At 48.2% G+C, this 11,779-nt stretch overlaps 1 protein-coding gene across 6 annotated transcripts in view; it reads right to left on the bottom strand.

Moving 5' to 3' along the window:
* The window catches only part of LOC125464294 (unconventional myosin-XVIIIb-like), a 370,537-nt gene extending 367,032 nt beyond the window's left edge, over positions 1-3,505 (bottom strand). For all 6 annotated transcript variants that reach the window (XM_059654944.1, XM_059654945.1, XM_059654940.1 and 3 more), the window contains exon 1: positions 3,371-3,505. The gene's annotated coding sequence lies outside the window, so the exon portion shown is untranslated. The remainder of the gene's footprint in view (positions 1-3,370) is intronic.
* Between the last annotated feature and the right edge of the window lie 8,274 nt (positions 3,506-11,779).

The raw sequence follows: 11,779 nt of genomic DNA on the forward strand, positions 1-11,779 counted from the left end.
CTGAGGCTCAGTCTTTTGAGTATGTCAGATTGATAGATTGCCGATTATCGGTGTTGTATAGGGTTAGAGGGATTTTATTTAATGTCCATTCATGGGATGTGGATACCCCAGGCTAGCCTAGCTTTTGTTGACCATCCCTGTTTGCTTGCCTAGACAGCAGTGGAAAGTCAACCACATTGTTGTGGGTCTGGAGTCAAACGTAGGCCAGGCCAGGTAAAGGCAGCAGATTTCCTTCCCTAAAGGACATTAGTGAAGGTGCGTAAAATGCACCAAGGTGTTCAATCAGCCATGATCGTACGGAATAGTTTGGCAGACATGAGGGGCTGAATGGCCTTCTCCAGTTCCTGTATGATATCATGGTTTTACAGCCAATAAAGTGCTGTTGACCCCTTTGACAATACCTTCATAGAAACATGGAAAGTAAGAGCAGGGCCAGGCCAATCGTCCTTTCAAAGTCCATCCTGCCATTCAACGTGATCATGACTGATCATCCAACTCAATACTCACCTCCTGCTTTCTCTACTTACCCTTTGATCCTCTTAGCCTTAAGAATTAAATCTAACTCCCTCCTTGGAAAAGCTACTTCCAATCCTCCAGCCTCTAGGACAAGGGCAGCAGATGCATGGACTCCTGCAAGTCCCCCTCCGCGCCATGTATTCTCCTGATATGAAGCTATAAGATCATTCCTTTACTGGTCACTGGTCAGAATCCTGGCACTCCCTTCCTGACAGCAGTGGCAGTGTACGCACAGCTGCCAAAGCTCAAGAAGGTGCTACCACACCACGTGTAATTAGAAATGGCATGGTCAGCGATGCCCGCATTCTGTGAAAATGTTGTAAAAATGGCTGTTGCAATGTGGGAAGCATATCAGCCAATTTGTACACAGCAAAGTCCCAATGTGATAATGGCCATAATAAAAACCGAAAGAACAGCAGATGCTGTAAATCAGGGACAAAAACAGAAGTTGCTGGAAAAACTCAGCAGGTCTGGCAGCATCTGTGAAGAAAAAAATCAGAGTTAACGTTTCAGATCCGATTCTGAGGAAGGGTCACCGGACCTTAAACATTAACTCTGATTTTCCCCTCACAGATACTGCCAGACCTGCTGAGCTTCTCCAGCAACTGTTTTTGATCCTGAAAATGACCATATCCTGGTCTTACTCCACTGTGCGGGCTTCCTCAGTACTGTTGCATCAGGCAGGATTGGTGCGAACAGTATCAAAGATCACATGGTCTTAGACACACTTTACCTTCAGCGAAGCTCAAACTGCCTCAATTCTTTGCTCACATTTTAAAATCATTGCATTGGATGCAGGCTCACACAACCCTGCATGCACAGAAAGGAATTATCACTGTTGGGGAATTTCCATGAACTGGGCTCAGTTATACACCTCAGGGAGGGCCCAAAAATTAAGCTGGTTACTTTGGGCCTAATGTGGAGGCATTTTACAACCCAATCCCCCCTTGGCCTGTTCTTGTATGGGTGGATTTGGAGGATATAGGATGCACTGCATTGCAACGGAGAGAGTGCTGGAATCTCCAGTCTTTTCAAAGCAACTCTTCATTCACACTCCATGAAATATGTACACTTATGCACAAGGTCCAGAATGCTTTTGCTCTCCAGCAGCATGTGATCTCTCGCATCACTACGGAATACATAAATTCCTATTTACATAGTTTCCCTTGAGAAAGGCGCTCTGGACATTGTGCGGGGAAGGTTTACCAGGACGTTGTCTGATCGGACGGTTTTAGTTATGACGAGAGTTTAGATAATCTCGGATGGTTTTCGCTGGAAAGACAGAGGCTGAGTGGGGGAGGGGCAACCTGATAGGAGTCTACAAAATGATGAGAGACATAGGTAAGGTGGATAGTCAGAGGCTTCTTCCCGGGGTAAAAAGCTCAATTACAAGAGGGCACTGGTTCAAGGTGAGAAGGGGAAAATTTAGAGGACAGGTGTGGGGAAAATTTTTCACCCAGAGCGTGGTGGGTGCCTGGAACGCACTGCCAGGGGAGGTGGTGGAAGCTGGCACATTAGCAATGTTTAAGGCATACCTTGAAAGACACATGAATGGGAGGTGAACAGAGGGATAGAAACCACGCATGGGCATTAACTAGCAGGTCTAAATAAGGATTGGGAATCAGCCCAGGCTTTGTATCCCAAAGGCCTGTTCCTGTGCTGTTTTGGATTGTGTTATTATATTCGTGAAAAGTGTTGGTGAGCTGCCTCTTGAACCACTGCACTCCATTTAGGGTTTAGGATCTGTGATCCCCGAGTCTGTATTTGCACTCGAGCGTCATCTTTGACAGAGTGGATTTAGGTCAAAATTTGATGGTTAGGTCAAAATGCCATAAGGGCATTGTGGGTCTACCTATAGCACATGGACTGCAGAAGTTCAAGAAGGCAGCTCACTACCACCTTCTCAAGGGCAACTACGGTCGGATCATAAATGTTGGTCCAGCTAATGTTAAGCTTTACACTTGCATGGACCTATATTCAACACCCTGACATCAGGTTTCACTGTGGGCCTATGTATTAGACCCCATCAGAATATCCTTTAACAGGCACAACTTCCAGAGATTTAGATTTCACCATGGGATAGACGCAAAAATGAAATAGCAGTGAAAAATAAAATAAAAAATAAACAAAATAAAAAATAAGTGAATAGAAGTCAATCACTTTTACATTTCAGTTACGCATTCTACCGTTGCACTTTTCAAGTACAACCTTCCTCCACTTATACCAGCCAGCAAAAGGTTAAGTTCAACCCGAGAAAAAAAATGTTATTATTTTTAATGCTTGCCTTCTTTCATTCTTCTATCTAAAGTATGTGCTCACATTCACAATGTCCCACAATTTAGAGGGGACCATTCTCCAGACCATTGACAGAATGCCCTCCAGACAGTAGACCACTCACTCACCTTCCCCTGACCTGTTAGAGAGACAGTAATGAACCAATGTTAGACTGTTGAGCTCACAGCCTAGGGTGGAGTGAGAATGATCTATGTTAGACCCCCTCACTGCCCTATCTCTCCCTCTCAAGCTTGGTAAATCCACTGGATGGCAATTTGAAATCACAGTCTGTTCCCCTTGTCCCAGTCCTACCTCCAGGGCCATTGTAATGTCTCTCACACAACTCCTGAAGGAGTAGAATTGAAAGTTTCTCCATGCGAGTGCTCTGCAGCCCCGGGAGCGAACACAAGAGCCACAGTGAGAGCACAGCTCTTCTGTGAGCAACAGCTGCCCCCTCCACAGCCTAAAAATAACCCCTCCTCAGTTAGGCTCTCCAGCGCTGAGTAACACACATCGACGAGAGGAAAGAAGAAATTCCAATTCAGAAATGTCCCTTTTGTATCACGACCCAACACTTTACCTGTGAGAAGTCTTGCTCTCCCCGACTCTGAAGTTTTATTGCTGGGACTTCTGAAGCTCCTTTACAAACAGCCACTAAGGAATCCGACTAGGCAGGCAGATGACAGAGAGCAGGAGAAATGTGATAAGGACTGACAAGCACCTACCCACCCCCACAGTGGATATACATACATGAGAGTGTTCACTCAGTCAACAGCTGACTGGACAGAACTCCAGGCTATAAATACTCGATGGATTCCACTTTTGGGCATCCATTGGCTGTTGAGACCTGGGCAGTAACAAGATCTGATGAAAGGTCAAAACCAGGAAAGGGACAGAGGAGAACAAAGGCAGATTGAATTTATATAACTGTTACCTGGGAATTTTTCCATCCACTCCATTCCCTTTCCAGCAGGTTGTTGAAGCTGGATGAGTATTAATCAGAGATAATGGGAACTGCAGATGCTGGAGAATCCAAAATAATAAAGTGTGGGGCTGGATGAACACAGTAGGCCAAGCAGCATCTCAGGAGCACAAAAGCTGACGTTTTGGGCCTAGACCCTTCATCAGAGAGGGGAATGGGGTGAGGGTTCTGGAATAAATAGGGAGAGAGGGGGAGGTGGACTGAAGATGGAGAGTAAAGAAGATAGGTGGAGAGGGGAGTATAGGTGGGAAGGTAGGGAGGGGATAGGTCAGTCCAGGGAAGATGGACAGGTCAAGGAGGTGGGATGAGGTTAGTAGGTAGGAAATGGAGGTGCGGCTTGGGTGAGAGGAAGGGATAGATGAGAGGAAGAACTGGTTAGGGAGGCAGAGACAGGCTGGGCTGGTTTTGGGAGGCAGTGGGGGGAGGGGAAGAGCTGGGCTGGTTGTGCAATGCAGTGGGGGGAGGGGACGAACTGGGCTGGTTTTGGGATGCGGTGGGGGAAGGGGAGATTTTGAAGCTGGTGAAGTCCACATTGAGACCATTGGGCTGCAGGGTTCCCAAGCAGAATATGAGTTGCTGTTCCTGCAACCTTCGCGTGGCATCATTGTGGCAGTGCAGGAGGCCCATGATGGACTTGTCATCTAAAGAATGGGAGGGGGAGTTGAAATGGTTCGCGACTGGGAGGTGCAGTTGTTTACTGCAAACCGAATGGAGGTGTTCTGCAAAGCAGTCCCCAAGCCTCCGCTTGGTCTCCTCAATGTGGAGGAAGCCACACCGGGTACAATGGATACAGTATACCACATTGGCAGATGTGCAGGTGAACCTCTGCTTAATGTGGAATGTCATCTTGGGGCCTGGGATGGGGGTGAGGGAGGAGGTGTAGGGGCAAGTGTAGCAATTCCTGCAATTACAGGGGAAGGTGCCAGGTGTGGTGGGGTTGGAGGCAGTGTGGAGCGAACAAGGGAGTCATGGAGAGAGTGGTCTCTCCGGAAAGCAGACAAGGGTGGGGATGGAAAAATGTCTTGGGTGGTGGGGTCGGATGGTAGATGGCAGAAGTGTCGGAGGATGATGCGTTATATCCGGAGGTTGGTGGGGTGGTGTGTGAGAACGAGGGGGATCCTCTTTGGGCGGTTGTGGCGGGGGCGGGGTGTGATGGATGTGTTGTGGGAAATGCAGGAGACGTGGTCAAGGGCGTTCTCGACCACTGTGGGGGGAAATTTGCGGTCCTTGAAGAACTTGGACACCTGGGATGTGCGGGAGTGAAATGCCTCATCCTAGGAGCAGATGTGGCGGTGGCAGAGGAATTGGGAATAAGGGATGGAATTTTCGCAGGAGGGTGGGTGGGAGGAGGTGTATTCTAGGCAGCTGTGGGAGTCGGTGGGCTTGAAATGGATATCAGTTACAAGCTGGTTGCCTGAGATGAAGACTGAGAGGTCCAGGAAGGTGAGCGATGTGTTGGAGATGGCCCAGGTGAACTTGAGGTTGGGGTGGAAGGTGTTGGTGAAGTGGATGAACTGTTCGAGCTCCTCTGGGGAGCAAGAGGCGGCGCCGATACAGTCATCAATGTAACGGAGGAAGAGGTGGTGTTTGGGGCCTGTGTAGGTGCGGAAGAGGGACTGTTCCACGTAACCTACAAAGAGGCAGGCATAGCTGGGGCCCATGCGGGTGCCCATGGCCAACCCCTTTGTCTGTAGGAAGTGGGAGGAATCGAAAGAGAAGTTGTTGAGGGTGAGGACGAGTTCGGCTAGGCGGATGATGGTGTCGGTGGAGGGGGACTGGTCGGGCCTGCGGGACAGGAAGAAGCGGAGGGCCTTGAGGCCATCTGCATGTGGAATACAGGTGTATAGGGACTGGACGTCCATGGTGAAATTGAGGTGTTGGGGGCCAGGGAATTGGAAGTTCTAGAGGATGTGGAGGGCATGGGTAATGTCACGGACTTACGTAGGGAGTTCCTGGGCCAAAGGGGAGAAAATGGAGTCCAGATAGGTGGAGTTGAGTTCGGCGGGGCAGAAACAGGCTGAGACAATGGGTCGACCAGGGCAGGCAGGTTTGTGGATTTTGGGAAGGAGATAGAAACGGGCCATCCTTGTATGCTTTCCGGAGAGACCACTCTCTCTGTGACTCCCTTGTTCGCTCCACACTGCCCTCCAACCCCACCACACCCGGCACCTTCCCCTGCAACCGCAGGAAGTGCTACACTTGCCCCCACACCTCCTCCATCACCCCCATCCCAGGCCCCAAGGTGACCTTCCATATTAAGCAGAGGTTCACCTGCACATCTGCCAATGTGGTATACTGTATCCATTGTACCCGGTGTGGCTTCCTCTACATTGGGGAAACCAAGCGGAGGCTTGGGGACCACTTTGCAGAACACCTCCGCTCAGTTCGCAATAAACAACTGCACCTCCCAGTCGCAAACCATTTCCACTCCCCCTCCCATTCTTTAGATGACAAGTCCATCATGGGCCTCCTGCAGTGCCACAATGATGCCACCCGAAGGTTGCAGGAACAGCAACTCATATTCCGCTTGGGAACCTTGCAGTCCAATCGTATCAATGTGGACTTCACCAGCTTCAAAATCTCCCCTTCCCCCACCGCATCCCAAAACCAGCCCAGTTCGTCCCCTCCCCCCACTGCATTGCACAACCAGCCCAGCTCTTCCCCTCCCCCCACTGCCTCCCAAAACCAGCCCAGCCTGTCTCTGCCTCCCTAACCTGTTCTTCCTCTCACCCATCCCTTCCTCTCACCCAAGCCACACCTCCATTTCCTACCTACTAACCTCATCCCACCTCCTTGACCTGTCCGTCTTCCCTGGACTGACCTATCCCCTCCCTACCTCCCCACCTATCCTCTCCTCTCCACCTATCTTCTTTTCTCTCCATCTTCGGTCCTCCTCCCCCTCTCTCCCTATTTATTCCAGAACCCTCACCCCATTCCCCTCTCTGATGAAGGGTCTAGGCCCGAAACGTCAGCTTTTGTGCTCCTGAGATGCTGCTTGGCCTGTTGTGTTCATCCAGCTTCATACTTTGTTATCCTGAGTATTAATCAGTATGCTTTTGTATAATGTGTGTGAGTGATGGCCAATCCAAACACTGTTTAGAGCAGAAATCCTGCCTTTTTTTTGATAGATAAACAAAACAGGGTAAAAATTTAGGGTTGAAAAGTGGCCCTTTGGTTATAAGCAAACAGCAGCAGTCTGTTATATCAGAAAACTTATTGTTTTCTTCGAATAAAGTTCATGTTCTTTGTTTCTTTTGGTAAAATGTCCTCATTGAGCTGATTCTTTTTAACACACAGGAATATGTTTAATCCACAAGTGAAATGTTTTTAAAAATAATTAATGTTCCAAATTGTTTCCCCTCATGGGTCACATTAATGTTCAACTTTTATTAGTTTGTGTTATATTTAGGCTCTACAATTTTTTTTAACAGAGCAAAGTTGCTGGAAACCATCACAAAAATCAAATCTCACGAAGAAAATTGTATCAGTGATAACGGGAACTGCAGATGCTGGAGAATCCAAGATAACAAAGTATGAGGCTGGATGAACACAGCAGGCCAAGCAGCATCTCAGGAGCACAAAAGCTGTGCTCCTGAGATGCTGCTGGGCCTGCTGTGTTCATCCAGCCTCACATTTTATTATCTCACAAAGAAAATGTGTTTTCAAGGAGATAGCGGGTGCAATCTTATCAGGGCCTGAATCTTGTGGCTATGAGGAGAAATGTGGCAGAATTGTGTGAGGACGACAGCAAGACCCATCTTGACATCCAGAACAACTCACTGTATCTCTTAACCAAGTTCCAGAGAGTTGCAAGTCCCCATTCACCCAAATATATTGGTATCCAAGATTTGCAAACCCCTCAGGATCCTCGCGGCACCTCCCCAAAATGTTTACAGATCACTGATGAAGCTCAATAAGCTATTGTAGGATACCCCAGCAGCTGGTATTGAAAGGCACACTCAGAGGGGCAGGCACCAGCTCACAGAAGGGACCAGGTTGCATCTCAGGGCTCCTGATGGCTCTCTTAGTCTCAATCACTTAGTGCACAGAGAATAGGGTGGTCCGAAATAAAGTTTCAGGGAAGCAAGATGGCACCGGCAAGCAAGAAGTTGGTTTGAAGTGTGTCTACTTCAATGCCAGGAGCGTCCGGAATAAGGTGGGTGAACTTGCAGCATGGGTTAGTACCTGGGACTTCGATGTTGTGGCCATTTCGGAGACATGGATAGAGCAGGGACAGGAATGGTTGTTGCAGGTTCCGGGATTTAGATGTTTCAGTAAGAACAGAGAAGATGCTAAAAGGGGCGGAGGTGTGGCATTGTTGGTCAAGAACAGTATTACAGTTGTAGAAAGGATGTTTCGGGACTCATCAACTGAAGTAGTATGGGCTGAGGTTAGAAACAGGAAAGGAGAGGTCACCCTGTTGGGAGTTTTCTATCGGCCTCCGAATAGTTCCAGAGATGTAGAGGAAAGGATAGCAAAGATGATTCTCGACAGGAGTGAGAGAGACAGGGTAGTTGTCATGGGGAACTTCAACTTTCCAAATATTGACTGGGAACACTATAGTTCGAGTACTATAGATGGGTCAGTTTTTGTCCAATATGTGCAGGAGGGCTTCCTGACACAGTATGTAGATAGGCCAACTAGGGGCGAAGCCACATTAGATTTGGTACTGGGTAATGAGCCTGGCCAGGTGTTAGATTTGGAAGTAGGTGAGCACTTTGGTGATAGTGATCACAATTCTGTTATGTTTACGTTAGTGATAGAAAGGGATAGGTGTATACCACTGGGCAAGAGTTATAGCTGGGGGAAAGGCAATTACAATGAGATTAGGCAAGATTTAGGGAGCATAGGATGGGGAAGGAAACTGCAGGGGATGGGCACATTAGAAATGTGGAGCTTATTCAAGGAAAAGCTCCTGTGTCCTCGATCAGTATGTACCTGTCAGGCAGGGAGGAAGCTATAGAGTGCGGGAGCCATGGTTTACGAAGGAGGTGGAATCTCTGGTCAAGAGGAAGAAGAAGGCTTATGTTAGAATGAGATGTGAAGGCTCAGTTAGGGCACTTGAGGGCTACGAGGTAGCCAGGAAAGACCTAAAGAGAGAGCTCTACAGGAATAGTGCCAGATGACTGGAGGATAGTAAATGTGGTTCCCCTGTTCAAGAAGGGGAGTAGAGACAACCCTGGTAATTTTAGACCAGTGAGCCTTACCTCAGTTGTTGGTAAAGTGTTGAAAAAGGTTATAAGGGATAGGATTTATAATCATTTAGAAAAGAATAAATTGATTAGGGATAGTCAGCACGGTTTTGTGAAGGGAAGGTCGTGCCTCACAAACCTTATTGAATTCTTTGAGAAGGTGACCACACAGGTAGATGAGAGTAAACCGGTTGATGTGGTGTATATGGATTTCAGCAAGGCGTTCGATAAGGTTCCCCACAATAGGCTATTGTACAAAATGCGGAGGAATGGAATTGTGGGAGATATAGCAGTTTGGATCGGAAATTGGCTTGCTGAAAGAAGACAGCGGGTGGTAGTTGATGGGAAATGTTCATCCTGGAGACCAGTTACTAGTGGTGTACTGCAAGGGTCGGTGTTGGGTCCACTGCTGTTTGTCATTTTTATAAATGACCTGGATGAGGGTGTAGAAGGATGGGTTAGTAAATTTGCAGACGACACTAAGGTCAGTGGAGTTGTGGATAGTGAGGAAGGATGCTGTAGGTTGCAGAGAGACATAGATAAGCTGCAGAGCTGGGCTGAGAGGTGGCAAATGGAGTTTAATGCAGACAAGTGTGAGGTGATGCACTTTGGTAGGAGTAACCAGAAGGCAAAGTACAGGGCTAATGGTAAGATTCTTAGTAGTGTAGATGAGCAGAGAGATCTCGGTGTCCATGTACACAGATCCTTGAAAGTTGCCACCCAGGTTGACAGGGCAGTTAAGAAGGCATACAGTGTTTTAGCTTTTATTAATAGAGGGATTGAGTTCTGGAACCAAGCGGTTATGGTGAAGCTCTGGTGCAGCCGCACTTGGAGTATTGTGTACAGTTCTGGTCACCGCATTATAAGGATGTGGAAGCTTTGGAAAGGGTGCGGAGGAGATTTACTAGGATGTTGCCTGGTATGGAGGGAAGGTCTTACGAGGAAAGGCTGAAGGACTTGAGGCTGTTTTCATTAGAGAGAAGAAGGTTGAGAAGTGACTTAATTGAAACATATAAAATAATCAGAGGGCTAGATAGGGTGGATAGGGAGAGCCTTTTTCCAAGGATGGTGACAGCGAGCATGACGGGGCATAGCTTTAAATTGAGTGGTGAAAGATATAGGACAGATGTCAGAGGTAATTTCTTTACTCAGAGAGTAGTAAGGGAATGGAACGCTTTGCCTGCAACGGTAGCAGATTCACCAACTTTAGGTACATTTAAGTCGTCATTGGATAAGCATATGGACGTACATGGAATAGTGTCGGTTAGATGGGCTTGAGATCGGTATGACAGGTCGGGACAACATTGAGGGCCGTGCTGTAATGTTCTATGTTCTAGCCGCATGCTCAACCCATCCACCCATGTCTTGCCTTGTCCTGTCAGTGCATTGGTGATCCAACCTCGGGCTATCAGCTCAGTCATGCTGAGGTATGCTTCTGTGCAGAAAGGCTGCTTGCCAGTTCGGATCTGCCAGAGGGAGATGTACACTGAGACTTAAATTTAAAAACTATAGCACGCACACAGCAAATGCACTGTATATTTCATCAGCCAGATAGCCCAGGGCAGGAAGTGGGGTGACAACCAGTCCTGAGGTAAGCTGAAAGGCGTGGGGGAGCTGTGTCAGTCAGAGGGTGCCACTGCCAACAGTCATGGGCACAGCCCCCACCAAGTCCAGGGACATGACCAGTCAGTCATCCACTCATACTGCTCATAGCCAGGGGGGCACAATCCAGAGAGTGGAGCGTGCTCAGTCTCATAGGGTCTCCAGCAGCCACCAGTTGGTATTGTGTATGGTCAGTCAGGGAGCTGGTCCGTCATGTCAATATTGGCCAGGGGGCTAAGCAGTTACAGTCCTGGTGGTGTTGATCATCAAGGACAGTGCAAAAGGTGACCATTCGGCAAAGGGGAGGAGGATCAATACCAAAAGTTGGATGGGGCAATCAAGCCTGGGGAGGAAGGAGTCCATGAAAATAGGTGCCGGGACGAGGAAGATGACACAGGAAACTCAAGTTATAAAGTGGGGTGGGTGGGACAGCATTCGAAAGTGTGATAAATCCTGAGGTGAGGTGGGGGTGGTGGGGGGGTGGGGGTGGCGCGAGGTGGACTGTTATTAGAAGTGATCATCATTGTGGCCCCACAGGAGGAGCTGAGTGGATATCTTTTCAGGTGGATTTTCAGAGGAATGGTAACACAGTTCGAGGAAAAGTTCAACATGGAGGGTCTCCGAATGGGGGGAGGCGGTGGGGAGGGGGTTGGGTAGCACAGGGTAAAAGGTGTCACAGAGACTCTGGGGTCTAACTGGCTCCAAGGCGGTGCCCAGTCATCGTAAGTGACGATTGTTATCATTGTCTGCCATTCTCCAGGCGTGAAATGCAGCTGGAAAATATCTGGACCAATGCCGAAGGTGGCTGGAGTCAGCGACCCTTCGATGGGCAAAACACATGAGATCCATGTCTGCTGGACACGAGGACATTGAAGGGGCAAATGCGCGAGCAAAATGGAGCTACAGTCTGCTTGCAAACATTGCTTCATCCATTTGCAATATATGAATATGCATAGCGTTCAAATGCTGGTCATCTGGCTGCATAGTACCCCTTTAAAATGGCATAGATGCCAGGAATGCTGGTCTCTCAGCAGATGTGCGATGAGTGGTGAGTTCATCTAGGAATAGTGTGTGATAAGGTGAGGCTGGAATCGAATGGGTGCCATTGCAGTAGGATAAGTAGTTAATGTTTGGCACAATACAGCAAGAGAGCTCACTCAGCCCGAGGGTTAGAAACTGTCCAATAAACCTGATGAAGCTGATATTTATCCAG

Source organism: Stegostoma tigrinum, chromosome 26 (genome assembly GCF_030684315.1).
Source record: "Stegostoma tigrinum isolate sSteTig4 chromosome 26, sSteTig4.hap1, whole genome shotgun sequence".
Taxonomy (NCBI): Eukaryota; Metazoa; Chordata; class Chondrichthyes; order Orectolobiformes; family Stegostomatidae; genus Stegostoma; species Stegostoma tigrinum.